General features: G+C 39.7%; 1 protein-coding gene across 1 annotated transcript in view; it reads right to left on the minus strand.

Moving 5' to 3' along the window:
• MEP1B (meprin A subunit beta) overlaps positions 1 to 16,394 on the minus strand; it is a 46,549-nt gene that overhangs the window by 603 nt on the left and 29,552 nt on the right. The gene's annotated exons all lie outside the window — the stretch shown is intronic.

Raw genomic sequence — 16,394 nt, forward strand, 5'->3', positions numbered from 1 at the left:
CTGTAGTCACAAGCATTTTTCCTGACTTCCAAGCAGACCGCAAGCTTGGAAGCGTAAAGAGCAAAAGACACATGCCACTGACTCTGTCCTTTTTAAATCCCTATAGATTTCCACTTGGCCAAAACTAGGTCACGTGACCTCCCCAGGGGCAAATGTCACTTAGGTGAGTATTTTCGACCCTGAGCAAATCAGAACTATGACCAAAGAAGAGACACTGGATAAACAACGAGCAGTGTCTTCACAGGCGCTTATGCAATATTCATTCATTGCCCCAGTGCTGACCATAGGAATGCAGGCCATCCTGCTGGAGATATTTTTGATACATGAGTCAGAAGTTGAGGACAGAACTGAGCTCTAGAACAAGTTAGGTCATTAACTCTCTGGGATCACATCCTTATTCTGGCCTGTATTTGCAGTTGTCTCAAACCCATCAACGATTTGAGAAATGCTGCATATTATATCGCATGTCCTGAAAATGCACAATGCACATTAGTCTATGAAAGGCTCTGAGAAATTCTCAATAAAAGCCTGTTTGACTATATTTATCCTAATATCTCTCCAACATTTCCCAGACCTTGCTTTGGAAAGCTGATGGAGGCTACTACCTTGAGATCATCTAGTTTAGTTCTTCATGGCCATGTGGCTCACTAAAAATTAAGCTGTTGGCAGGGTATAAGAAATGTGGGATCTCCATGCCATACAATAGTAAGTACAAGACCAGTTTCCTGGGCAAGCAACTTATGCAGTCACACAACTCTAAGCACTTAATCCCAGGGGTTTCTAGGGCCCTACCTGTCCCTCAGGTCCTGACCATGGGTTCCTGTTGACCAATCAGAGGTCTTGGTAGCAGGAACCATTATTGTCCTAAGCTCTGAATGGACCAATCAGAAGGCTAAGTGATAGTGACTCATTGATGTTGGGTCCTGAGTGGACCAACTGGGAGCCTAAGTAACAATGACTCTTTGATGTCCAGGAGCCTGAGAAAACCAATCAGAAAACTAAGTAACAATAACCCTTTCGTGGCCTCTGTCCTGGGTGAACCAGTTGACAATGACCCATTGGTCTTTTAGATCTTGAAAAGAACAATCCAGAAGTCTGAGATGCAGTGGCCTCTTTTTAATCTGGGTCTAACTGGACCAGCTAGGGGTCCAGATTTCTGTCAATAAATAAGGGTCCAAATACCAAAGACACCCTTTCTCTACGGTCCAATGGGCCACTCAGTGGCTGCGGGGACTTCTGAAGCCAAGAGCCCCACCCTTCACTGATCACAGTACTGGTCCAGGGTCGATGGTGGGCATAGATTGGGAGGGGGATTGTGTCCCTCCTGGGCTGCCAGTATTTGCTGCACCATCCTCAGCCTTGCCCATGCCCAGATATTTTTTTTATTTAGTGTCACATGGTGGTTATGGCTGGGGTAGGGTCTGGGCCTTCCACCTCCTGCTGTAACCAGTCTTCCCTACTTTATTAGGTACTGGAGGGAATTTAAAAAAAAAAAAAAAAAAGCCCCAAACTTGGGTTAAAGCTATGCTGTTGCCGTCTTGAGATTAATTTCCACAAGGGGCTCCAAATTTTCATTTTGCACTGAGCCCGGCAAACTATGTAGCCAGTCTCAGGCAAACAGGATAAAGAACAGATAGATATGATTCATATTTTTAGCTTTTTCCTATTTCAGAAGGAGTTGCCTGCTAGTTGAAATACATTTGCCTTTCTTGCTGACATATATCAACATATATGAAAATATTAAAACATAGAACTGTTCTCTCATTCCTGTTAACATCCTTCCCCTACTCCTTTCTTTTCTTTCGGGGGGCAGGGGATGGATATGTCAAGTTTGTATTAAACGTAGTGAAAAAAGAAATTAGCCTCACTTTATCATAAATGGATATGAATGGGAATTTAAAACAAATTTTTTAAAACTGTAAAACAAAGGCACTAGTCTTTGCATTGGGGAAGGGAGTCATATTTTATTGATTATGTTCAACATGAAGTACAGTACATGGCCTATAGTGGATGCCCAGTTGGCTGATTGATTGAAACAGAGCTTGATGAGTAAATGGATTTGACAAGGCCCATCCAGAGATTAGAGAACCTCTCTAGACAGCCAGAGCCGAGACTCAGGCACCCCCTGAAGACTCTGGTGAAGACCTGGATCTGTTTTCTACCTTGAATCAATCCTTTTGTATAGTTTGTTTGGGGTTCTGGAATTTAAACTTATTCCAGAGTAGCAGCTATCTCGTGACCATGAAGGCCCCCCCCTTCCCCAGTACATAAAAGCCACAACCACAAATCAAACTGGTCCTCCACACTGAAGGAAATACCTAAAAACAGGAACAAAACTGGTATAGTTAGAGCTGGATTGGAGTTCCTCTCCGTCAGAAATTTCTTTTGAAATCTCTGAATGTTGACAAGAAAGATAAGATGGTAGAAAGAGACTTACCCACAAGTCAACCAAGAAACAATTTTTTTTAAAGCTGATTTCTTTATCCTTACCTCCAAATACGTATAGTTTTTAAAATTTATTTTTCCCTGTTCTGCCACTTCCAGCCTAAAATGTATTTATACCAACTGCCCCCATCACCATAACCCCCATGAATGGAATGCAACAGGTGTTACAGGAAAAATGAAGTGTTATCTTCCACAAAGCATGGTTGATGAGTCAGTCTACTGCTCTGTCTAAGATAATGCACATCTAACTTTCTTTGACTTTGCAAAGCTTAAACAGAGTCTTGGGAGCAGTATAGAAGTTGCCTTTAGGAAGCAAGAACCACACTTTCATTTCTGTGAAAGAGGAAAGTTAATCCCAACAGAAAAACAAAGAAAGCAACAAAACTCATATATTAAGCAGAAAGAGGGAGATTCTTTGTTATTATTTGTCATGTAAAATGAGAAGATAATGAACCATCAGGGATTGACCTTTTCACTGGAAGAAAGAGTTGATATTTCCATTCCTTTTCTGAGTCAGGAACTGGGTCTCCTCCGTGGCAACCGCCATAGCCATTTGTTGGTAGTGGGTGTGCGGTACTATCTGTTGGTTATTGGAGGGGTGAGTGGCTGAGTGAGTGCATCGGTTGGTTGGTGGATTTTAATTCAGCAAATCCCCTTCTTCTCTGATGTTATAGCAGCCTTTTTCTCATTTTCCCGGTCTTTGTTCTGTGATGCCTCAGGCTGGCTCTATCCTCAACACTGTTTGAACCAGCATGCAAGTCCCCATACGAGGACCATAAGAGCCATTCTCCTCCAGAAGGTGATCTGGAGTCTAAGCTTCTCGTTTTGTCTCTAGATTATAAACTCTCATGTCTTACTTTAGTCCTGGTCCCAAGACTGCCCACTTGCCCCTCAGCCTGTCCCACCCTAGTCAGGTTCAATAAATATTTCTGTTGTTGGACTGGTGAATCTAAACAAATTAACCATTCCCATTCTGCTTTTGAAAACAAACTCTTCAAGTAGTGAATTTTTAGAAAAGATAATGTCTTGAGATAGCCATATTTACATATTTAAATCTTTTTCTTAAATTTACAACTGAAGCCTACATTGAGTCTTAACAATTGAAGCCTACAGTTCGTTTTCAGTCCAGTGAAATAATGTCATGGCTTAAAAAAATACAGGGCACACAATTTTCCTAGCTTTTTAGTTTTTCTTTTTCTTTTCTCATTGAAAAAGTCTGCAACTTAATATGTAATTCTTGCTAAATTATAATATGATTTTCTTTCTATGGTTTGAAACATTTGCCTCTATTAGATTTCCTTCTCTCTGTGTGTGAACAACCGGATGCATTGTGCCAGATTCGTCTCAAAGCAGATAGAACATCAGTAGTCACTTGGAGCATTTCCCACAGGCTATTTCAGAGAAGATCTCGTTACCAGTTCCTTCTTTCAAAAGTTTTTAGAGGGCTTCCCTGGTGGTGCAGTGGTTGAGAGTCCTCCTGCCAATGCAGGGGACACGGGTTCGTGCCCCGGTCCGGGAAGATCCCACGTGCCGTGGAGCGGCTGGGCCCGTGAGCCATGGCCGCAGAGCCTGTGTGTTTTTAGAGAGCACAAGTCTTAAAAAAAAAAAAAAAAGTACACACAGTATAGTGTTCTGCCTTGGATTTAGAGCAGACAGGCAAAGGTTAACAAAAATAGAAAGAAATATAACTCATCCCATTTTATTGAGAGCAAATTCCAAGTAGCTTATTTGTTATGAAGATAACTTCATCCAAGCATTTATTTAATAGTTAATTAGCAGCATCTCTTAAAAGATTTCTGCAGCCTAGAAAACACAAGGCCATAATCCCCACTGATAATATCAACTGATGAACAAGGACGCAGCACCTACGTTTTCAGCTAATGATGTGGCAAAGATCATGAAATCCTGCAAAACTCAATCTAAAGTGAGTTATAAATCGTACAAACACCAGCTAATGGATAATGAGATTCTGTTCTAATGTTGGTAATGTGCAATGTAAGTGTTTCCTGTTTCTTAAATAGGATATTTTTGACCATTTAAACAAGTCTTTAGCACCAAGCATCCACAGGCAAGAGTATATTAAAAAAGCCATTTTGTGTATGCCACTTGGAGGTAATGAGAAAATGCTTCACAATGGGACATGCATAAGAGGAGACATCAATGTCTTATTAATAGGTAAGAGCACGCTGAGTTAATAGTGCATTGATAACTTATTTTTATTGTCCCCTCCTCACCACGCTTGTGTGACTCAGTGATGTAATATTAGCAAGAAAACAAAAAGCCAAACTAGCACAATTACTGTGTCATCAATTTCTTGTATAAAGAATGTGCTTGCCTTTTATTGAAAACATTTTTTATCCTTGAGAACGTCATATGACCTTTTCAGAAATATCCTGTGTCCAATACATCAACCCCCAACCCCAAATTCCCCACATATTTCCATACTACCCCTCCTTTTATCCAGCCCTAAATCCCAACTTTGATCTACTCAAAAATCCAATAAACACCCTAAAAAACCTGACTATTGTCTAAATCGCCCTCTAACCTAGGCTATTCGCCCATCTTTCCATTTTACCCTTTGAGGAAAGTCTCAAAGACCATTTGGAATTTGAGCAAAGACTTCAAGGTGTTTTATACAAGAAGCTGCAATTGGCAAAGCTTTATCCACCACTTTCTCTGTCCCTCTTGATGCCAGGCACTCAGGGGGATACAAAAATACATGTGATGCAATATCTGCCTTTCTGTCTAGTTGTGGAGATGAGACAAATAAATTTACTGAACTTGCATTTATTAAATACTTACTCCATGACAGGAATTGCCAGCCACAGACAAAAAAAAAAAAAAGAAAAAGAAGACACAAAGATTGTCCTTAAGGCGCTTACAGGAGAAAACAAGAGGATAGACATGTAAAGAAATTATCAGTACATCAAAGTGTTTTAGGTTCTATGACAGAAGTATAAGCAGAATGTTAAGAGGGCAATGGTGGAAAAGTTTCCAGGAGAAGGATTTCAGCTTTCAACACTCCCCTTGAACTGTCATTTTAAGAACTCATTAGAAAACATTCCTGAAGAATACCTCAGTATCCTCCATGTTCAGTGCTATAAATTACTCCGATTTCCACTTAATTGTCACCTTCAAGAGACTTGACCAGACTTCCCAGAATAGCGTAGCCACACAATCACAATCTTGTACGTAAGCTGATTTGTAATCCTTTGCCTAACATTTTTTCTTATGGTTTTACTGATTGCATGTAAAGTCAAAGAGAGCTGGAACTTTGTTCTGTCACCTGCTGTATCCCCAGAGCCTAAAATGGAGCTTGCCACAAGGAAGGTGCTCAGTGGTATTTATGAAGGGATGAATGGTAAACGCACAGGATCTTCTCAAATTGGCCTGTGGTCAGCCCATTTTCCCTTTCTCGAATCTTCATATTTCACCCACCTTCCCTCCATCCATACCAGCCCCGACTCAATATCCAGCATTGTTCCACAGGGGCAGGTTTTACAGAATGCTCATCACACCCTCACTGAGACCCTCTCAACAGGCCCTGATGCTTTAGACTGGGTCACAGTTAGAACCAAGGCCTGTGACAATTGCAAAACTATTGGTGCTAAGTCTACACAAATATCCAATTGTAATACAATTTTTTTAATGTTTTATTTTACACAGCTTTACAGTTTACAAAATATTGGCTATATTCCCTCTGTTGTATAATACATCCTTGAGCCTGTCTTACACGCAATAGTTTGTGCTGTGATATAATTTTTAAGCAAGAAATAGTATAAACTATGTCAGAAAATAAATTCTGGATAATAAAGATTTTATCTTTTTGCTATAAGTTTATAGTCTTTTAGTTCAAATTTCACAAGGATTTGGAATTTGGGGGGATGGGTTTTGTTCATTGCCTAACACTATACGTCAAACAGAACGACTGCCATTCTGAGAAGAGGGAGAATGACACAATTATATTTGATAGGCAAGTGAAAAATGTACCCTGAATATTATTTAGGCCTAACCAGCTATTAATAATGATCCAAACAAGATATTGTCTGTTTTAAAGCTTCTTTCTGAAAACTAATTCTTTGAAATGTGTTATTTACCAGGGCTTTGATTATGCTAATCTATTCAATTCAATTCTATGAATATTAACTGAGTACTTTCAAGCATGTGGGGCAGGGGAGGGCTAGAGAGATGAGGGGAAGTCTAGTCACGTTGTAAGGATGAATAGGAACCCCAAGAGTCCTATAACCTAGTATCTTACCATGTGCTATAGAACAGTTTTATATGGACATTCTATATTTTAAAAGAGCATGCTTCTCTCCATTTCTGTTTTCAGTATTCAAAATGGGAAAGAGGTCAGAGAAAGCTTCCCCCTGTCCCAGAAGCACGTCTACCGATGCAGGTTCACCCAGCCCCCCAGACTGTCGTGGTTCTAGTTTTCCTGGTCACCTTCTCTATGGGAAGATGAGCAGAACATCTGTTGCACTGAGCTCAGAAACAAACGTCCTCTGCTGCTCTGGGAGATAACATCCACAGAAGGCTGAAAATTAAAATAAAATAAACAGGGCTGCAGATTGTTCAAATTAGGCTACATGAAAGCCAGAGGAACAGTCTGTCATTTAGCTGTTAAATTAGACCGCGGCTGCTGCCGATTTGAGAGCAGATGAATGAATGACAAGTGTTAATAAACCCGGGAAAAGGTGCAAAGTAAGCCACAGGGAAGCAAGGAATGCAGAACAGATGGACAATTGGATTTGAACAGAAGGAGAAAAATGGAATTTTTAGGTTGAGGGTTTTTTTCAAAAGATAGCAATAACCTATATTTCTACAGATGGACTTCTTTGCTTTCTGAAAGATTTTTAAAGTTCATCTCTTTCCATTTGCTGTGAGAGAAGGAGGGCTAGGGGATGCTAGTAAAAAGATACAGATAAGAATTCCATGGGTGGGCTTCCCTGGTGGCGCAGAGGTTGAGAACCTGTCTGCCGATGCAGGGGACACGGGTTCGAGCCCTGGTCTGGGAAGATCCCACATGACGCGGAGCAACTGGGCCCGTGAGCCACAACTACTGAGCCTGCACATCTGGAGTCTGTGCTCCGCAACAAGAGAGGCCGCAATAGTGAGAGGCCTGAGCATCACGATGAAGAGTGGCCCCCGCTCGCCGCAACTAGAGAAAGCCCTCACACAGAAACGAAGATTCAACACAGCCAAAAATAAATAAATAAATAAATAAAAATAAATTTAAAAAAAAAAAAAGAATTCCATGGCTAAGAGTACTGGATGTTTTCCATAAATTTCAGAGAGCATTAACCACTTTGTACACTGAGTTATAATACATCAGCATTTTATAAGACTCTAAACCCAAATACAGGTCAATGAAATTAATCAATTAACTGTCTACCTCTAGTATGTTGAAGTACAAAAGAACTATTCATGCGCTGCCCTTTGGCAATGAACTGTAGGTGATGAATCTTGCTATTTTAAGAACCAAAACTTTTTCATTTGAAACGATTTGTTGAGTGAATGAATGAATGGGTGGTTGAAATGGATTGTACAGTTGCATTCAGTAGCACTGAAAATAATTTCTGGGTGAACTTGTAAGCAGAAGTTACACTGCAATACCATCATACGAGGACACCCTTGGGTGCTGAAATGTGAGTTGGAATCACAGCTTTACTTAGGCGGTCCTCACCTGGAGGGTTGAACATTATGAAACAAGTCTAGAGGCAGAGGGATTGGCCAACCAAGAGACTATCATCAATGGTCACTGGGCACCTGCTCTGAGAGGACCCTAATGGGTCAGTGATCAGACCCCATGACTGGCTTAAAAAAAAGCAGTACCAGGTTTCTGATAGGTGAGGTATAATTGAGTTTGCACATTCTTAGTAAGTCCAATATTATTCCTCTGGGAAGCTCTCATGAACTCACATCAAAGTCCTAGGGAACAGGAATAAAGACGCAGACGTAGAGAATGGACTTGAGGACACGGGGAGGGGGAATGGTAAGCTGGGACAAAGTGAGAGAGTAGCATGGACATATATACACTACCAAATGTAAAATAGATAGCTTGTGTCCACCTAGAGGGGTGGGATAGGGAGGGTGGGAGGGAGACACAAGAGGGAGGAGATATGGGGATATAGGTATATGTATAGCTGATTCACTTTGTTATACAGCAGAAACTAATACAACATTGTAAAGCAATTTTACTCCAATAAAGATGTTAAAAAAAAAAAAAAAAAAAGCAAAGTCCTAGGGAAATGGTGAAATGCAAAGGAAAAACCAAAACAATTATCCTTATATAAGATCCTGGGCTTCCTTGGTGGCATAGTGGTTGAGTGTCCACCTGCCAATGCAGGGGACACAAGTTCGAGCTCTGGTCCAGGAAGACCCCACATGCCACGGAGCAACTAAGTGCATGTGCCACAACTACTGAGTCTGCATTCTAGAGTCCCCAAGCCACAGCTACTGAGCCCATGTGCCACAACTACTAAAGCCTGTGCACCTAGAGCCCATGCTCCACAAGAGAAGCCACCACAATGAGAAGCCCACTCACTGCAACAAAGAGTAGCTCCCACTCGCCACAACTAGAGAAAGCCCACACACAGCAATGAAGACCCAACACAGCCAAAAATAAATTAAAAAATAAATTATAAAAAAGATCCTTATGCAACACTGGTAACACCGCCACACACTCTAGCATGGTTTCAGAGAACACAGGACAGCTCCAGAACATCAGCAGCAGTAGCAACCTTCCATGAAAGGACACCTTCAGGACAGCCATGTCCCAGCCTGGCATCACTGCTTAGCCATCGTGACATAGCTGCACCACCACCAGAGTCTATGGGCACTCGCAATCAGTGATATTGAGCATCTTTTCATGAACTTACTGGCAATTTGTATGTCTTATTTGGAAAAATATCTATTCAGGTCCTCTGCCCATTTTTAAAATATGACTGGGTTTTTGCTATTGGGTTATATGAGTTCCTTAACCCTTTATCAGATAGATAGTTTGCATTTATTTTCCCCCATTCTCTACGTTGCCTTTCATTCTGTTAATGATTTATCTTGCTGTACAGAATCTTTTTAGTTTGATGTTGTCCAATCATTTATTTTTGCATTTGTTGGTTGGGCTTTTGGTGTCATATCCAAAAATTCATTGCCAATACCAATGTCAATGAGCATTTTTCCTATGTTTTCTACTAGGAGTTTTACAGTTTCAGGTCTTATGTTTAAGCCTTCAGTAGACCCATTTTGAGTTAATTTTTGTGAGTGGTGAAAGATAGGAATCCAGTGTCATTCTTTTGCATGTGAATATCCAGTTTTCCCAATACCATTTATTGAAGGGACTATCCTTTCCCCACTGAGTATTCTTGGCCCTCTATGAGGGTTTATTTCTAGGCTCTCTGTTCTGTTCCATTGATCTATGTGTCTGTTTTGATGAAAGTACCATACTGTGTTGATTACTAGAGCTTTGTAGTATAGTTGGAAATCAGGTAGTGTGATGCTTCCAGCTTTGTTCTTCTCAGGATTGCTTTATTGGATTAAGTATAAGAAATTCAAATGTTATTTGTGTTACCAAGTCCAAGCCTGTACTGCTTGCTGCATGACAGGCCAATAAATGTAGAGAAAGGTTGTTGGGGCAAGGAGTAGCAACTTTATTCTGAAAGCCAGCAGACCAAGAAGATGGTGGAGTTGTGTCCCAAAGAACCATCTTGCCAGAGCTAGAATTCAGGCTTCTTTTATACTAAAGGGGAGGGAGTAAAGCCAAACACTTCCTGGTTCTGGTCAGCCTCCGGAGGGGACGTGATGATTTCTATCTCCCCGCAGTTATTCACAGGTGGGCCTGGTCAGGATGTTTCTTATGAAGCTGACAAAGGTATTTTAGCTTAATGCTCATTACCTGGGAGGCAGGCTTCCCAGAGATGGGCCATTATGTATAATTTAAGCTTATAGGCAACATCCCTTTAGGGATTAAATTGTAATAGAATACAAAGGTTCTTCCCTATTACTACAATTCCCCACTGTCAATGTCCATTCCATAATCTTGTGGGAAAAGGGACAAAAAACCACTCTGGCTACTTCCAGAAGCTACAAATATTCCTTAGAATCTTTAGTCAGTCCTTTATCTACAACTATTTGAACGTGATGAACCCCCTTAGCACTTTGTTCATTTGTAATTCAACTTGGGGTTTTGGTTCCAGTTCCCAATACATGTACTAAAATCCTGTGTTGTTTATTTGGACAAAATTACACAAATTGGTTGACGCTTCTCCAGCTACAGTGAAATTACCATCTACTTCAGTTGGATGGGCAGACCTGTTAGAGGCAAATGCATGAACAGAGGTTGGTATAGAGCCCAAAGTTTTAACAAGTTGGCAACTGCTAGTTCTTTTAGAGCATTTACAGATTCTCTCACCTGGGCAGACACCTGGAATGGCCTACCATACAATATTTCAAAGGGGCTTAATTTAAGCCTGCTTCTGGGACCCACTGATCCAGAGCAAGGCAACTGGCAAGGCCTTATCCCAAGTTAAGTTGGTATTCATTTTCTCAGTTTTTCCTGTTGATTGTGGTCTCCAGGATGAATGTAGTTCCAATGCCTTAATCCAAATCAGGGGATAATTTCTTTAAGAAGGGCTTTAACCAATTAAAAAGTACTGATTTTAAAAAAGAACTTAGAAGACATTGGGAGAGCCAAAAGTCACAGGAAAAGACATGCAGCATCACTAATCATTAAAGAAATGCAAATCAAAACTACAAAGAGGTATCACCTCACAACAGTCAGAATGACCATCGTCAGAAGTCTACAAACAATAAATGATGGAGAGGGTGTGGAGAAAAGGGAACCCTCCTACACTGTTGGTAGGAATGTAAATTGGTGCAGCCATTATGGAAAACAGTATAGAGGTTCCCTAAAAAATTAAAAATAGAGCTACGATATGATCCAGCAATCCCACTCCTGAGACTACATCTGGAGAAAACCATAATTTGAAAATATACATGCACCCTGATGCTCACTGCAGCACCATTTACAATGGCTAAGGCATGGAAGCAACCTAAATGTCCATCAACAGAGGAATGGATAAAGAAGATGTGGTACATACATACAATGGAATATTACTCAGCCATAAAAAAGAATGAAATAATGCCATTTACAGCAACATGGATGGACCTAGAGATTATCACACTAAGTGAAGTAAGCCAAAGACAAATATCATGATATTGTTTATATGTGGAATCTTAAAATATGATACAAATGAACTTATATATAAAAAAGGAATAGGCCCACAGACATAGGAAAAAACTTATGGTTACCAAAGGGGAAAGGGACAGGGGGAGGGGTAAATTAGGAGTTTGGGATTGCCATATACACACTACTATATATAAAATAGATAAACAATGACCTACTGTATGGCACAGGGAGCTGTACTCAATATTTTGTAATAACCTATAAGGGAAAAGCATCTAAAGAAGGATATATACATGTATAACTGAATCACTTTGCTGTACACCTGAACCACAACATTGTAAATCAACTATATTTCAATTTAAAATTTAATAATTAAAAAAATAAAAATAACTTAAAACTGCTACACACAAAACAAATTGTTCACAAAATATTCTCCTTTCCTTCTGAAGGTTTTACAATGCATTGTTATCATTAATCAGTCTTTTACTATTAAACTTAAATGGCCAATTGAGACAATTCGGAGACCATTCTTCCACCACTGATTAAGACTGGCATAATGGCCAGAGCGGCTGGACAGCTAGCTCAAAGGGAGGGGTTAAGATTTGAAGCAATATATCCTCACTCTCATTTCCTTCCTTTTCTTATTTTCCCTGATGTAATAGCACAAATGCTTGCACATAAGAATTTCATCATTCTTCTGCTCTTCACAAAATAGCTAAAGAGTCATTCAAAAGCCACTGTAAAACCATAAATAGCAATTGATCACCTCCAACCATTAAAAGGTTGCCTTTTTGCTTTGGCATCAACCAACTGGGATTAGAGTACAATTGAAAAGAAACTTGGTTACTGCTGTGGCATACAACAATTTAAGATAATTACTAAAATTATGACTGATGGGACTTCCCTGGTGGTCCAGTTGTTAAGACTCTGTGCTTCCAATGCAGGGGGCACAGGTTCGATCCCTGGTCAGGGAACTAAGATCTCACATGCTGCGTGGTGTGGCCAAAAGATAAAATAAAAATTTAAAAATTTTTTTTTAATTTTTAATTTTTAATTTTAAATAAAATTATGACTGCTATCATTTACCAGGATATACTAGAACTTTAGGAGTTCCATATGATCTCCAGAAAGTGTACATTAATACCATTTATCCACATGATACAAGAAGTATTATCACCACTTATTTGATAATGCTGCTCACATAATTTAACATACCAAATAGCCTAATTAGTTTAATACTTCTCTCTCTGAGATGGAGAGAAAATAATTTGAGTTGTTCCAGGAACCCTTTGGAAAACCTCAAAGTTAGCTAGAGGTCAAGTGAACTTCATTTAGAATTTGATCTTTGGGAAATTTGTCAAAAATATCAAAAAGTTTTAACCACCGATAATAAAAGAGCTCAAAGGCAAGTACAGATCACTTAAACAAAGAAACTCGCTATCTGTTACCAAAAGCAGTTCAATATTTTAAGAAAACTTTGTCCTCTTAGAGAACCAAATTCAGGTTTTGTGCCACTTTACCTTTAAAATTCATTTTCTTAAGTTCAATCGTAGCCAATCCCGACTCTGCACAAAACTCTTTTAGTGTTCCTCCTCCACAAACTTTATGTATCCATATTACTCTGTCCCTCACTTTCTTTTCCATTCAGAAACAACCAGCTCTAGGACAAAACCACCTTTTTCCCTTTTACAAAATGCATTTTCATTCCTCATACCTTCTCTGCTGAAGACACACATCCTAAATCTTTGCATACTGAAATGTTTCCCTTATAATTCTTAACCTTAAAACCTTAATCTCTAGTGAAAACCAAGAAGCAAGTACTTGTAAACTGTCATACCAGCATTTCCTGACTGACAAACTCTCTGGAGAAGGCAAAGATAGGCAAATTTAGATATGCCCAGCAAGTAACATTCTAATATTTTATCCTATTTGAAATGACACAGATAGTCAATGAATTCTCTTCATTTAATTTAGTTTAGTTTCAAAATACAAAATCTTGAGACTATTTTACATAGACATTCCCAAAACGTAATTATTTCTATAGAGTTTACCTAAAATTCTTAACTCATTTACCTCTATTTTATTTACTCAAAAGCTTTATCATATTATTTTTCTTGCTGACATATTTTGTAACAAGAATAATAAGGTCTTATTTAATTTCTAGAAAACCTAAGTACAATAAAAGTATTATGCTTAACATTGATGACTCAGAAGACATGTCTGTATTAAGCCAACAAGCTTAAATTAACTCTGATACCAGATATTAATTCAATACCGAATATTTCCTAGATCATGTGAACCCAAAATTCATTCTGGCCAGTTTTTCATATGAGTATATATATAAGCACTTAATTTCCTTTAAGACAATTAATTTTGGAAATGCCACACAACTATTAACACACGTACAAACACACAAAAACACACAGGGGCCTCACAGTTCCCGTTCCAAAATTTCAGCCGTGAATTGGGTACAACAATGTAAACCCCACCAGTTACAAAAGAGGTTGGATTCAAATTGGGTTTCTGGTAGATGGGACAAATCAAGGTCAGCTGTCTAGATGGCTAAACACTTTTTACTAGTATTTATGGAAAAGACACTTCTATTTCTATGTGTAGATTTTGGTGATTTTAAGAACCAAGTAGAACGTTTCTCTTCTTCCTGGGAATGTCTCACTCTTGGACAAGAACAGACAGGTTTTTTGTTTTTTCCCTGTTCCTCTCCTCCATTAGTAAAAGTTTTAAATATCGCAAAACCGATTTGGCTGTAAATGGAGAAACAAAACCAAACAAAATGTAACAAAAAACCTAAAGGACAAACAGAAAATCCTAAATAAACCCTCAAGTTCAATCTTGGGATTTTACATACACCTGTGACACAGGAGACCATAAACGATGTAATTAATACAGCAAGGGTAGCAGTACGTGGTACACAGAGTCCCAAGGTAACCCTGCCTAAACCCCTTGTGGAGATCCTCACAGGTACTGTGGCCACACAATGTAACAATAAAATATCATCCTCTTCTCACCCATGGGTTCATAGCTGTAATCAGATCACTTATCCAAAATGCGTCTCAGAGCACTTTCTTTAGAGATAGTTGAAACATTCCCTATTTTTTTTTTCTTTTTTTTTTTTTTTTTGCGGTACGCGGGCCTCTCACTGTTGTGGCCTCTCCCGTTGCGGAGCACAGGCTCCGGACGCGCAGGCTCAGCGGCCATGGCTCACGGGCCCAGCCGCTCCGCGGCATGTGGGATCCTCCCGGACCGGGGCACGAACCAGTGTCCCCTGCATCGGCAGGCGGACTCTCAACCACTGCGCCACCAGGGAAGCCCTCCCTATTTTTAAAGACAGAAATTCAAGCCAAAAAACCACAAACAGCACACACAAATGCTAGCGTCCAAAGAAACCAACAAACCGGTTCACAAATTGGGTAAAAGACCAACAGCTCTTTCCTCTCTCCAGCAGGTTACCCCACTCAAACACAAAAGAAACTGGTTTATTCCGGACAAAAAGCCCCAAACAGAGAGGAAATAAAGTTCCTGGCTGTACACACCAGAGCCACTTACCCTACTGTATGAAGCCCCTCGGCTCCCAAATGTCGATTCTCCACTCCAACTGCCAAGGTCTGGGGGAGCCGGTGCCACTTTGGGGAATTTTGAAGAGAAGATCCTTAGGACAAGTGGTCCCAGCGGCTGCTAGGGCCCAACTGGGGTTGGCTAGCCACAAGCAACAGGCTCCTGGCTGGCTGGGCCAAAACGTGTTACTGAGTCCAAGCTCATACTACTTGCTTCACGGCAGGCCAATAAATGAAGTGATGAGTTGTAGGGGCAAAGGAATAGCAACTTTATTCAGAAAGCCCGCAGACCGAGAAGAGATTATAGACTCGTGCCCCAAAGAACCATCTTGCCTGAATGAGAATTCAGGCTTCTTTTATACTAAAGGGGAGGGAGTAAAGCCAAACACTTCCTGGTTCTGGTCAGCCTCCGGAGAGGATGTGATGATTTCTATCTCCCCGCAGTTATTCACAGGTGGGCCTGGTCAGAATGTTTCTTGTGAAACTGACAAAGGTATTTTAGCTTAATGCTCATTACCTGGGGAGGCAGGCTTCCCAGAGATGGGCCATTAGGTATAATTTAAGCTTATAGGCAACATCCCTTTAACGATTAATTTGTAACAGAATACACAGTTTTTCCCTATTATATTTGGGGTCTTTTGTGGTTTCATATGAATTTTAGGATTTTCTATTTTTATAAAAACTGGATTGGAATTTTGATAGGGATTGCATTGAATCTATAGATGGCTTTGGGCAATTTAGACGTTTTAACAATATTAAATCTTCTGATCCATGAATACATGACATCTTTCCATTTACTTGTGTCTTCCTCAGTTTCTTTTATCAGTCTTATAGTTTTCAGTGTACAAATCTTTCACCTCTTTGGTTAAATTTATTCCCAAATGTTTTATTGTTTGTTTGTTTTGTTTTGTTTTATTGGGGTATAGTTGCTTTACAATGTTGTGTTAGTTTCTGCTGTATAACAAAGTGAATCTATTATAAACGAGGCTGTTTTCTTTGTTTCTCTTTCAGATATTTCACTGTTTTGTTTCTCTTTCAGATATTTCACTGTTAGTGCATAGAACTCAATTGATTTCTGTATGTTAATTTTATATCCTGCAACTTTACTGAATTTGTTTATTAGTTCCTTGGTGGTGTCTTTAGGATATTCTTTAAATAGGATTACATCATCTGCAAACATAGACAATTTTACA

The sequence above is a fragment of the Kogia breviceps genome, chromosome 15 (assembly GCF_026419965.1).
Source record: "Kogia breviceps isolate mKogBre1 chromosome 15, mKogBre1 haplotype 1, whole genome shotgun sequence".
Lineage (NCBI taxonomy): Eukaryota > Metazoa > Chordata > Mammalia > Artiodactyla > Physeteridae > Kogia > Kogia breviceps.